At 42.1% G+C, this 13,976-nt stretch overlaps 1 protein-coding gene across 3 annotated transcripts in view; it reads left to right on the forward strand.

Moving 5' to 3' along the window:
• The window catches only part of SLC14A2 (solute carrier family 14 member 2), a 495,406-nt gene that overhangs the window by 212,683 nt on the left and 268,747 nt on the right, over positions 1–13,976 (forward strand). The gene's annotated exons all lie outside the window — the stretch shown is intronic.

Genomic DNA, 13,976 nt, shown 5'->3' on the forward strand with positions numbered 1-13,976 from the left:
TTGAATGACTGAATTAAAATTGCAGAGTATGGTCAAGGTCTTACATCTAGGATGGCAACTTTGCAAGGAAGTTTGGCAAGGTCACAGTATAGGAAGGGCCTTTTCCCCATATGGAACAATATTTTATCATGGGGAATCCCTGTATACCCATTGGTATTTTTATTCATCATGCTTTAAGCTTCTAGTTGCTTGAATATTTGACCTGAATATGAGTAAACTAGCAATAACTAGAGGTGAAAAGTGAGAAAACAAAAAAGTTTTCAGGTCCTCTAATTTATAATTCTAAATGCAAGCTTTGATACTAGGATCTTGGCCCTTGCTCTCAGCTCACCTGGGCAAGGGACTCAAGTGCCTGCTTTTATAATCTTTTTCTTCTATATTTGAGCTGAAGGTCCATCCCCAGAGGAATTTTTTCCTTTTCTCATACCCCTTAAATGTCCTTGCCATGAAGACTGTTCTTTGTGAGTATAAGAAGCACATCTGAGTGGGATGGGAGTCACAGCATCAATCACATGTGATGATCAGAGTCAGGATGGCCAGGATGGCCAGGATGGCCAACCCTGAGGTGGTAGAACAATGCTTTGAGACTTCTAAGACAGGAGTTCTTGCCCTTCTGTTTCTCATCTCTTTGGTGTAGGATTCTTAAACTCAAACATTCATGTGGTAGGGTAAGCACCTGGAGTTGGCCAAGTGGAACCATGCCAAGCCCTGTCTAAAGCGGTAGCTGCTACTGAGCTGCATGTCAGAATTTTAGGGCCAGTATTGCCAAACTTTCTTCAAAAGAAAGCAGAAATCTGGCTTTCCATCCTCAGCTTATCAAGTTGTATTGTGTTCATTACTATCTTTCTGAAGTATCTTTTGCCGATCATTAAGCAAGTGATATAGATAAATAGAGCAGTGTGTCCATCTGAAGGAGCTTAAGGTCCAGGGCGAGAGGTAAAACTCATGCACTGTGTGGTCACGATGCACACTGGTTTCTATTGTCCAATGTTGTCTACAGAGAAAGTGTGTTAAGCAGTTTTATTAGGCAATTTGGTTGAAGAGAATCCCTACAATAGAGTAACAACAAACTCAACTGTTTATGCCCCCAGGAAAGGAAACTTTCTGCCCATAGGGCTTCTTTGCTGAGCTTGTAGAGTTGTTGAATAACCTGTAAAATTATGTTGCAATACATTAAGAAGGTAAATGCAGCGGCTGCCTGATTTAAACCATATTCAGACAACAGTACTCTGCTAGCATTCTTCTGCTTCCCTTCCTTTTTCTTTTTCCTCATCTGGACTCAGATGCAAGTCTCTGACTTCCAGTAAGACCTTCTTTCCTCTCCTTGCTTGTAAAGGATCAATCATAATTTTAAGGTAACATTTTTGATCAAAATCCCAGTACTTTTACAAAACCTGACAGTTTTTTTCAATGTTATCATTTGGCAAAGTGATCAGAGATTCACTGTTTCTGCTAATTTTGAGCTATAGTAGTTAACTGTGGGATTTTGGAGGAGCAGTTCTGGAGCCATGTCCCCCTAACTTCTCATACTTGCTGTGTGACTTGGGCAAGATGCTTAACTTGGTCCCTAAGCCACAGTTTTCTCATCTATGAATAATATAATAATAATGCCTACTTCTGTGTTTTGTGAAGATCAAATGAGATCATATATTAACTATATTGATGAAAAACCTTTGTTATCCTAACAGAGTATGATTAATAAAGATTATGCCTATGTGAATCATAAGAAGGGCTCAGGTAAAGACAGTTAATATTATTATTATCAAATAGGGCCATGAGTACTTCCTGACTGTAGAGCTTTGTGAGAATATGAGACATTTTCAAATCACAAATGTCAGCTTTTTTAATTAAAAAATTTAATTTAAGTATAATTGCTCTACAATGTATTATTTTCTGTTGTACAAAAAAGTGAATCAGCCATATCCCTTCCCTTTTGAACCTCCCTCCGGCCTCCCTCATCCCACCCCTCTAGGTCATCACAGACCATCGAGCTGAGCTCTCTGTGAAAGTTGCCAGCTTTTTAAAAGGAGATGGTGTGTCTTAAACCAATTTTAGAGATTCTTTAAAATATGGGTGGAACAGATTTTTATAAATCAGTTATGTACCTGCTGAGTCTGAACTGAACCAGCCATGTGGCTACCAAATACGTCTTGGTCAGAATCCTCATGCTCAGGGTTCTGTATTAGTTTATAAGTTCCCTATCTTGTTGGTCCCCATCATCACAGACTACTGGGGAAACTTTAGTTTGACTCAGAATTGAGGCCCAGAAGCAGGTGTGTTTCTATCATCATGCTCTACAATTTTATACAACTGAGCACTTCCGTTGTTGCCCAAGCCAATGTGTAGTTTCTTCTACACTATGAAGAGCCCTGATAGGTGTGCATAATCTGAGACCTGATCACATACTGAATTTTCCCATCAAAGCTCTTTAGGTGAGCCATTTCCACTATTAGATGGCATAAATCAAATTTTAGTCTTATTTTAAACTAGACCATGAACAGATTAGACTTTTCTGTCCTTCTAGATAGCTTCAGAGTCAATGGCTCTCACATTTCCAAGTGTTAAAGAATTGCCACTTCAAAGGGTTCAACTCTTTCCCAATTTTTATTTAGAAAACTGATAATGGTTGAAATAAGCCACAGGGGGTCAAAGAGCCAGGTGGCCAGGGAGCTTATACCCGAGATGAGAAATGCCTTGCTGCCTGCTGGTTTAATAGGCTGCCCTTATTTCTAATGGGGCTTGAGTGGAACTAAAATCGAGGCCGAGAAACCATATCAGAGCGATCTTAACATCGAACCACCTGACATTGGGTCTGTGGGGGATATTTCATCATTGTCTGCTTGACCTTTGGCCTCTTAGACTTACAGCCCATCATTTCTGAGATGCAGAAACTAAAAAAGCCATTTGTTCCCCATCGAATGTACCTGTTCTGATGCACTGTCAACAGCTGTTTGCATTGCTAACTGTGCCAAGGGAAAACAATTGATGCCAGCAAACTCGAATTTCTAACCACCTCTTTTATTTCTGTCACTCCTGGTGTTAATGATGACCTATATTCTCTACCATAATGATTATCTTAAAAGTCTTTTTGGCTTTGAAGAGAGCGTTTGAGTCCTAAGTGCCTGCATTGTGAAAGAATATAATATGGAGAGGTCTATTATCTTAGAATTCATTTGCCCATTTTTTTCTTTTTTTGAGGCAGCACTGTAAATTAAACCGCTTGAGTTGGCTTTGTAGGTTTCTTTCTCTTTCCCTTTTTTTTTTTTTTTTTTTTTGCATACACAGCAAGGATAACTACACCTCAGATTTATGAGCATTGTGAACAGGTTTCCATAGCAACCACTCTGGCTGCTCTACACCAAATAACCTTGTCATGTGAGCGTTTATCACAGGAACATCAAGGACTGGATTGCACTGTACGCTCTTTGGCTAAACAGCAGGATTTTTCTGAATAATAATTGGTCGTGGCCTTTTATTCCACCAGTCAGAGTTAATCATCCCCGGAATCTGAAATTAACCATAATGCATTCAAAGCTCAGAGTGCAGCCATTCAAAAATTCCTCTTTGGAGGAAGAAAACTTTCCAATGATCTTTGCTCTTTGTTGTATATGACCATTGTTGTTACTGTTATTATCATTATTACTATTGGGAGGGCTTAACAAGAGAAGGATGAGAACTTAGGAATGTCATGTAGAATTTGTTACCATGCTGTAAGTAAAATAGGCATTTTAACTAGCCTGTTATTTATGAGATATACAAGATATTTTAAGCTGCCATCAAAACCAGTAGTTATTTTTTCCTCTCAAATTACAAGACATTTGATCATTTGAATGGATTTTACTAGGTTAATTTATTTTCCACAGATTCATGTTTGACTACACACTCGGAAATTCCACGTGTGCTTCAGATGTATCATATTAGTAGGGAAATGAATGGGGTGGAAAGGATCAATGAGCTGTCTCTGTGCCTACACAGCACGTGTGTGCATGTACGCACAGGCTCTTGTGTGCACGAACCCACAAGAAGGACCCAGAAAGAAAATAATTACATCACAGGGATAGAGCTGGCTCTCTGTCATAGGCAATTATATTAGAGCTGAGGGTGGGTGGGCTTAAAAAAAAAAATGTCAGGATTGTGGTTATTCATCAGCAGAGAGATTTTCTGATCCATGAAGAGTTGCCATGTAAAATTGTACTAGGGATAGGACCAAACTTCAGCAAATTCTCCAAAATGTAGTTTGCAGAGTCTTTTTAACACTCATCATTTTTACTGACCTCTCTCTCTTACCCCTTCTTTTGCACTTCCCTGGTCCCAGAGTCTTCTTTCTTACAGGTCCTACATCGTTGTTATTGTAGTTAATAATCATCACATCATAGGTGTAGCCTCTTCCTAAAGCCACCAGGGTGGCTAAGTTGGTAAAAAATCTGCCTGCAATGTGGGAGATGTGGGTTCAATCCCTGGGTTGGAAAGATTCCCTGGAGGAGGGCATGGCAACCCACTCCAGTATTTTGCCTGGAGAATCCCCATGGACAGAAGAGCCTGGAGGACTGCAGTTCAGGGGGTCACAAAGAACTGGACACAACTGAGCAACTAAGCACCCCAAAGATAGTTACATAGAAAACTAAATAAGGGCTCTCAACAGGAAAAATTTAAGAAATCAATGAAGTATGGCTTTTTGAAGAATGGATTAGAGAAGGAAGGACATTTTAAAAGTTCTTATCACAGTATACCTTCCAGGTAGCCACAGACTTCGTCATCTAAGACTCCCTTTTATAAGAAAGACCTGCAGTCAGTGCAATCAAATGAAGTTAATGACTGGATTTGGAGATGAAAATTACCTAGGTGGGCAGATTTGCGATGCAGGCAAATGGCACTACCCATCCCATGTCATATCTCTGTTCTTGTCTTTTTGCAATTCTCCCTTTGAAATAAATGTATTCATGGGGCAGGCAATAGACTCAGTTTTAGAAAAGCAAAAACACAGAGTTGTAGTTGGAACACAGTAATTCATTTACTCATCAAATATATATTAAGTTCCTTGTAAATGCCAAGGACACTGCTAGCTGCTGTGTGGGAAACAACAATGAGCAAAACCTGATTCCCACCCTCTGGGCACTTCCCAGTTTGGAGGGGAGATAAAATATGAACAGAACCTGGGCAGCTGCTGCACTACTGAATGAGAAGCCAATCTCTTGAGAGTGAGTGACATAAAAATCTGGAGGTGCCAGCAGTTACTGGCTTTGTCGTGGGAGCGGGGCCCCCAGTGTGTGTAACTGCTTGACTCCAAGGATGTGTGGAAGGCTGGGGACTGTGATCAAATAAGGCTGATGACTGGAGAGAAGAGGGCAAGAGTGAAAGCAAGAGGCTCAGAAGTGTCGTGTGTGTTCTGAGAAGAGTCAGCTTGTGCTGGGGCTCCGGATTCACGTCCCTAAGTTGTGAGTAGAGGTAACCCGAGAAGTACCTTCAGGCTATATTTGAGGCATTGTTACCAAGGTTACTTAAGTGTCAGCCAAAGATGCTTGGACATTTATTTGGATGACATTAGAGAGTCATTTGAGGTTCTTAAACAGAATATTGATTTGATCAAAGCTATAGGAGAATTTCAATGTGGCCGGTAAGGAGGAAGGGAGACATTTATCTTTTGAAAGGATAGATTTACTTCAAGTCTCTGTTCAACTAACCTTTTAGTCTTCTCTTACTTCTGGGGGAAAAGAAGAGGTGATTTCGCTTTGATGGTGGCATTGAGGTACTGTATTAGAGGTGGGCAGAGGTTCCTGCGGTGCATGCTTCGTATCCATGGCTTAGCAATTAGGTAGGAGAACAGTGAGCAAATGCATCAAAGACACAGCCAGAGTCTTATCATTTGATGTCTCAAGTTTTAATAGGAGTTTTGCGAAGAGGAAAGAAGTGACTAATATTGTTGACCAGTGCCTAATAAGCTCTGACCAGTCTGTCAAAGAGCATTACTGCTGTTAGACCCCAGAGTGCAATAGCTAGATACCAGTGAGAGGAACATGCCATGTGGAGGAAAAATCTTCACAGACTCGTGTCTACAACCCGGATTCATGAAGCACACCCTGACCTGGATGATCCCTGGGATTCTGCACAGCCCTCTTTGACTCTGTTGGGGGATATAATGTGTTGTCACTGAAGTTTAAAGTATAAAAAGAAGGGTAAACCACCCTTTCTCATGCCCCTTCACTCTATCTTGCTCTTGACCATCTAACTATTGATCACATTTGGTTTCTGAAGTGGTTCTGTCCTATAAGCTGTTCAAAATGAACCTTTTTAATCTTAAGATGTTATGGGGAGGGAGGTGGGAGGGGGTTCATGTTTGGGAATGCATGTAAGAATTAAAGATTTTAAAATTTAAAAAATAAAAAACAAACAAACAAAAAAAAATAAAAAAAAAATTTTAGAAGACCCACGAGGACACATGCAGTAGGTCCATTGTGCTCTCAGTAGAGTGGGTGTCCTGGCTATCCGTGTTCAGCATCAGGCTCTTTCTGGTTAGAAGTAACAGTTCTGCTTGGGCAACTGTGTGTTATCTAAAGCTGTATAGCAAATCTCTCCAAAATATAATGACTCAAAACAAAAATAATAATAAGCAAACATCTATCAGTTTCCGAGGGTCCTAAATTTGGCAGCAGCTGAGCTAGATAGTTCTGGCTTAGGTTTCTCATGAAATTTCAGTCTAATGACAGCCAGGACTACTGTTCTCTGTAGACGTGGCTAGGGCTAGAAGATACACTTCTGAGGTGACTCATCCATGTGGCACGCAGACTGGTGCTGGCTATTGTCAAGAGTCCTCAGTTCTTCAATCATAGGGTCTGTCCACAAGGCTGCTTGTGTCCTTGCAACAGGGCAGTTGGCTTCCCCCAGTGTCAGTAAGTACTAAAAGTATAAGATATCAAGCTCAAATCCCAACGGCCCAGGCTTTGGGAATATATACCACCTGTATATATTCTATTGGTCTCACAAGGCAGCCTACTTTGATGAGGCAGGAAATTATATATAAGGTGCAGACTCCAGAAGGTAAAGATCCTTGAAAGTTTCCTTGGAGGCTACTGCCCACTAAAGGGCTGTTTTTTGCACCTCACAAGTGGATGTGTAAGCTTCTAGCATTCAGAAAAGGAACTGTCCTTTTTGCTTAAAACTCTGGGAACATTTTTACCTGTGCTGAGTGTGACCAGTGCTTATTTTATCTAACACAGTCTGGAATAATGTTTGATGATGAGTCAAATTATTTTAAACATACATTAAAAACAGTAAACTTTTTTTTAGTTTAGATTTGTAAATGTGCATTCATTTACCAATATTTTCATGAAGGGTCAATGATTTTTCTTTGAGTAAAGTCCTTCTAACTAAAGTTCTGCATCATCTTTTCCCTCCAACCATTCCCAGAAAGTATAATTTAAATAATCTAGTTTTGGTTTCTTTAAAGTAAAGCCAGAACCTAAAAGATATTTTCCAAATAATGAGAATTTAGACTTCAACAAGACCTTTATGATTTGAACTAACCTCTTAGAGATGTCTCGCCCACATAAGTTCTTTTTTTTTTTTAAATCAAATTCTCATTTATTGACTTTTCCAAAGCAATCCACTTGGTTTTTATGAAAGAAACAACACTCTTTGCATTCTTACTTCACAGTTTTGCATTATGCTTAAATAAATTACGCACTTATAACTACAACCAGCATAAAAAAGTTTGGGGAACAAACATGACTGATTTGTGGAATCACACAGTATGATCAGTAGGAGTAGAGTGCACTGGGGCCCTAGAGAGCAGTGTGCCAGGCCAACAGGTTCCACAGAATGTCCTGAAGTTCAGATGGGTAGCATTGGTTCAGTGGTTCTGTGTCAAGGCAATGTTTATGGTCAATATTGTTACTTACTTGCATTTCCTTGAAAATATTCTCTGAAACCGCTAATATTTGTGCTCCCTTCTCAAAAATCAAATCTGTGTAAATAATTGAGCTGGCCGTGTAGCCGATCAGATACATACAGATACTCACAGACTATCAATGAACTCATAATGCTCTCCATACCAAGAACGTAGAAAAGGCCTAAAGAAAGGGGAAGATGAAAGCTTAAGAGTTAACATGTTTGGCTCCATACCTTAGGCTGATCACATGGATCAACTTCTAATCCAAAGTTGAATATCAATACCCAGGCAGTACATTCATCAGCCCCAGTCCCAGGAGTCAAGAAGACTTCCTAGAGGAAGAGGTCTTGGCTTTGGCCTTGAATAGGCATGAAGAGTGCACTAGAAGTAGGAATGAGTGGGAATACTAAGAATGTGGAGGAATAGCAGACTAGCAAAGAGAACAGGGAAAAGAGAGGCTGAGACTATGATCAGAGAAGGGAGGGCCAAAGAGGTCCAGGCATTTTGATCAACTTTTAGAAACAGGAAGCCATAGCAGATTTCTAAGCAGAGGAATAAGTATGACTAGTAAGATGCTTCGGGATTATCAGACTGGCAAAATGACACTGGGTAGATTCAAGTAGGAAGAAGGTGGAGCCAGGACCGGTGTGCAGGGGCTGTTAGAGTAGTACGGGACTAATGTGTGAGAAGAGTCTCACAAACGTAGAGTTTGTAGATATAGAGATTTCACTTTAAAAATGTAGCTGAATCTAGGAACCATAAGACAGGGGAGGTGAATAGAAGACATTAAAGCTTGAGTCTAGAGAGATAGGAGAAATTGTTGGTGCCCCATCACAGGGTAAAAATTGGGAAAGGGAGCATGAGAAAGTAAGGGAGGGATGAGTGGAGACTCCACTGGGTTGGCAGTTGGTGGGGGGGCTGCTGTGATGATAAAGAGGGCTGGCAGAAGGCTAGAGACACAGGGGACTGGACCCCACAGGGGAGAGGGGATGGAACCCAGGGGTAGATTTAGGAGCCATCCACTGTGCAGTCTCTATGTTGCGTATAGAAGCCCCAGAAGTGGGCAGGGTGAACCTCTGAGGGAGGTCCCGAAGACCAAGGGAAAGGGAGGAAAGGGTAACATCAAGGCTGGGACTTGGCCTAAACCCCTGCTCCCTCCACTGGTGCAGAGGTTCTCGTGACTCAGAACAGGGGCTCAAGGGACTGGTCTCCAAGCACTCACAGCCTAATCTTTTAATTTCCCCATTCACCCCTTCTGGGGAGTCTCACCTCTGTCTTTCCTTTCTGGGTCTCCATTTAGACAATAGGCATCAGACCTTGTGCAAACATGGTCTTAGTTTCAATCTGATTTTTATTTTACTGCTATGTGTAGACTCAGCCTGGCTCCCCAAGACTCTCATTTCTTCTTTTTCTTTGCTCTCCCCTCCAAGCTTTCCTACGCATTCCATTACCTAAAACGTCTCCCTTGTTAAGCATGGGAAGCCCTCCATTAGGACCCACACTTCACTGTGTCACACATCGTTTAAATATCTTTATCACTTTCCCACTGGGAAAAACAGTAATTGATGGTATTTCCATTTATCTTCACTTTCTCTGCTCCATTTGGGAAAAAGATGACAGCTTCACATAGCTCACTATTTATTTTCCACTCATGCTCGAGTTGGATTCCAACATTGTCCTTACAGGGACCCAAATTTCCTACAATCCCATAATGTTTTATGAGCAATTTTACAATCCAGACACTGTATTATCATGTCCTTCTGAAAGATGGTAATGTGAACTGTCAGCACACAGAAGCTGGGACAGGGTAACCTACCTCCATTTGAGATTTAGCTCATCATTTGCCCTGAACAGAGCCCTTTGCTTGGGGGCTCTTGTGTGAAGCAGCCACTGTTTTAGGTGGGTGACCACAAATGTTTAAAAGGCCTCCTGTTCAATGACAGTGAGCACAGGCTGAGGGACTGCACTGGAACATCATCAGAAGATAACGAACATCTAGGTTACCCCACCCATTTCACAGATGAAGAGACTGAAGCTCAGACATGGGATGTGATCAACTTTGTTGATTTTGTCAACAAAGACAAAAATGACATCAGGATTGGAGACCAAACTTTCTGACACTCGGAAAAAAGTCTTAAAAAATTGCTTGGCTAGATACTTATATATGAAATCCAACACGTCAATTCCACTGTCCTGAAGAGAAACAAACCCACATATGATGTCATGCAGTAATTCCAATTTGATGTTTGTTTCATGTTGAGAAAACAAAGTGGGCTGCGCCCTCTTCTCCCCCAGCACCCATGCTCAAGTGCTCATTTTTGGTTTACCTTCTCAGACTGCGCCATCTGACTCAAAGCTTATGGAGGTGAGGTAGAGTTTTTCCATCCCTTATTTCTTTTCTTTTGCTGCACGGGAGAGAAATAACTGGGGCAGAGTGGAGGAGCAGGCTGGCGCCATGCTCACCAATGCCACTCAGGCAGGCTTCCAGGGAGACTCTTGAGATGGTTAGAGAGAGATTTATCGATTTCACGTAACAGCATTAGTTATGAATCCCAGCTGAACCCTGGGCAGATGGGATTTTCTGTAATAAAATCCCATTGCATTGGGAAGTACAATGTTTAAAAGGCCTGAGGTGACATGTAGTAAAAAGAACACTAGGCTTGGACCCAGGCTCTGGTTCTAATCTTTGCCACTGCACAGCCGTGTGACCTTTCTGAGCCTTCATGTTCTCATGTATAAGATAAGGGGGTTGGTTTCATAGACTCAGAGACCCTGTCCAGCTGGAACGTTCTGGGATTCTATGGAGACCTTGCATCTGGGAGATGGTGAGCAATGATGCTAAGAACACAGGCCGGAAGGGGAACGCACAGGAAGGGCTAATGGGAAACACATGGTGCAGATGACAAGCAGCAGGAAGAAAGGGGCCCCCTGTAAAGGCTGCACTTCTCCAGGGGCTAACTGTTTCCAAAATTGCAACTGAGCAAGGCACGAAGAGCTGGACACCCATAACTTTTTCATAGCTCATCAGAGAAAAGCAACTTGTAATCATCTTGGTGGACATTCAAAAGCACCCTGTGAAGTAAACAGGCTCTATTATCGTGTATTTACATATGAGATAGCTGAGGTCCAGGAAGGCACAAGACTTCCTGAGATTTATTGTTTATAGGAAGAGTTAGACCAGACCCAAAGTTTCCTGCATTCTACTTACATGCCTTTCCCAACTCAGTTTGCTATAGCAACTGTTTGTATTTCTACAGAACTTTTTACTTTTAAAGTGTTTTGAAAAACCATTACCTCATTTTTATCCCACAGAGACCCTGGGGATACTAAGGGCTATTTCTCCTGCTTCAGAGATGAGGAAACTTAAGCCCAGGTAAACTAAATGTTTTTCCCTGAGTTTTCTATTCACTTGACAAACACCCACTGAACACCCATAATCCAATAAGTGCATACCAGCCATGGCTGTTTAATGGCAAGGTCAACTGTGAAGTCACAGTATCTTGACCATACACTCAGTGCTCTTTAGCAGCTGCAAATGAAAATTCTCAGAAGGAGCTTCCCAATACAGCAAGGACAAAATTGCTGTGCAATGGTAATGTCCTATCCAAATGCTGGTACTCCACTGCCCACCCTTATTTTAGAATGGTCTTCCAGTCTCAGAGTTAATGACTTAAGAGAAACATAATAACTAATAGAGACATAAACAACAATGATAACAGTTGATGAGGATGCCAAGCCCAGGTTTCCATTTTGATTTGCCATTGGCAAGGCCAAGTATCGGTTCATTTCTACCTCCCAATACTATTTCCTCTCTACCTTCTCAGCACCAGGATTCCACGGCATCCTCTGCCCTAGAAATGTACCCTTGGTTCAGCCCCTCTGCTAATCCCCACTGATGGATGCTGGTGTATCAGTGGAATAAGCAGTCCCAAAAATAGAGGTTGGATGGCCAGCCCTTAGAGATGCTTGGAAAAGATGGCTACTCTGGAAGAGGACAGAGACTATCTGCCTTTAAGAACATATGAAATATGGTCACTGGAAGTACTGTAACTACTTCCTAAAGACAAGGCCTCTCCTGGAATTTGGTCCTTCAGTCATGCGTGCAAACATATTGGTAAGAGATCCAAAACTTTCTAGTGATTAACATTGTATCAACTTTCCACAGATCCTCAAAGCAATCCTAATTTCCACATTTCCTTTCAATATTTTTCTGTACTTAGGTAACACAGTTCTGGTATATTCTTCCTTTAAAGCTGCAGGGAAGGGATGGATTTTATTTGTCTGGAAGCTGGGTGCTATCCCTCCATTTTGCACCCATCCTCACCCACGATGCTCCTTGAACCTCTGAAGATGGAGGCGACTTTCTCCGGAGATATCCACATCTCCTCACGTCATCCTCTGTGATTAAGAGAAAGAAAGTGCCTGGGCACAAAATGTCTGTCTCAGGGGAAGTGAGTCAACCCAGCTCTCCTATCCCCTCTCACCTCCCCTGTTCCCTCCACGTACAGTGCTTCTTGCCTTTGGCATCACTTCCCTTCTGACTCTCCTATCCAGCAGCATTTCAGCAGTCAAGACCCAAATCAAGTCCCACCCCTCCTGGATGCCTTGCAGACCATCCCGTCCCCCTTGGACTGCTCCCTTTCCTGGGCTACCACAGCCAAACTTCCATTGAATGAGTGTCATTCATCGTTACTATCCTTGAATTCCTCACTGACTTGCCAAGTGTGCCATCATGACTTTAAAACTGGAGTGTAGGCTCCCCAAAGGCAGGAGAGATACTTCCTTCACCCCGTCCCTCACTGTGGTTTACATTAGATTGTCACATCAAATAATTTAGCTGTTTTATTTAAAAACTGACTTCCATGTGGGGTACCTCCTCACTTTAGCCCTGACAACACAAAGCAGAGATAAAACATACATATATCAATATATAATATATCTATACCTACAGTGGAATAACGGCCCTTGAACAAGATTGGATTTTTCTAAGGGAAGCGGCAGCGCGGTCCCAGGGTCCTGGCTCTGGCCCAGGGAACTAGCATTGGTCACACATGCCTGTGTGAGCAAGCCCCTTCTTTGCTGATTCTGGGCCACCCATCACAACAGCAGGAAATCTATCCATCTGTTATCCTCCCTTGGGGAGTGACTGCATTGCAACCATCTCCTTCCACCTCTTACGAGGCCAAATTTATTTATTCTTTCTTCAATACAGAGTTGGGGAAATATTAGTATTGGCGGAATTAAGACTCTGGGTTATTTTACCCAGTTAACAGTGGACAGAGTCATTCTAAAATACCTGAGAGACATAAGTAGCCTGGAAATGGACACTCTACCCCCTTCCACTGGAAGATTGTGGGAATAATTCTTTATATTCATCATGGGGGAAACCAGACCCCTGGTCTGACATTCACTTAATTTTTCTTCATGGTAAAAGCTTTTGACTTCTCCTGTTAGTGGAATTAGGAAAAACAGCCCTGGCCTGGAAATCAGAAGGCCTGGCTTCTCACCCTGGCTGCATGCCCAAGACCTGGTTCTTTCCGTGGGACCACACCACTTGCACACCTGCCTGTCACTTACTACCAGGAGATGGGTTCATTTGGGTGGCATGTTTTCTTTGAAGGCCACCCAGAAGTTCCGGCTGAGGCTCATGCTTTCTTCTTAGAAATTATTGGCAGCAGGGAATGCATGGTGTATGTGTAGAAAGGTGTCAAAATGGAGTGTGGAGGGTCTAGGGGCTGAGTGTTCTCCCACCTCATCCGCATGTGGCCAGGAAGGCCCCGTAAGTCCCTGTGTTTCTCTGTCCATAAAATGGAAATAATAATGCAGATAACCCTTATCCAAGGATTTCTACCAGGGCTCTTCTGAGAATTACATGGGATTAGAAATATGACTATATTTTAGAAGCAAAATGACTTGGAGAAACAGATGGTTGTCAGAACATCTATGTGTGTGTTGCCAAGAGAACAGTCCAGGCAGGGAAACTGGTGTCTGATTCTAGATTATCCACTATCCATGGAATCTTAGGGAAGTCCCAAGATCTCTCTGGGCCTCATTTTCCTCATCTGTCAAATGGGGATTTAAATAATTGCCC

Source organism: Ovis aries, chromosome 23 (genome assembly GCF_016772045.2).
Source record: "Ovis aries strain OAR_USU_Benz2616 breed Rambouillet chromosome 23, ARS-UI_Ramb_v3.0, whole genome shotgun sequence".
Taxonomy (NCBI): Eukaryota; Metazoa; Chordata; class Mammalia; order Artiodactyla; family Bovidae; genus Ovis; species Ovis aries.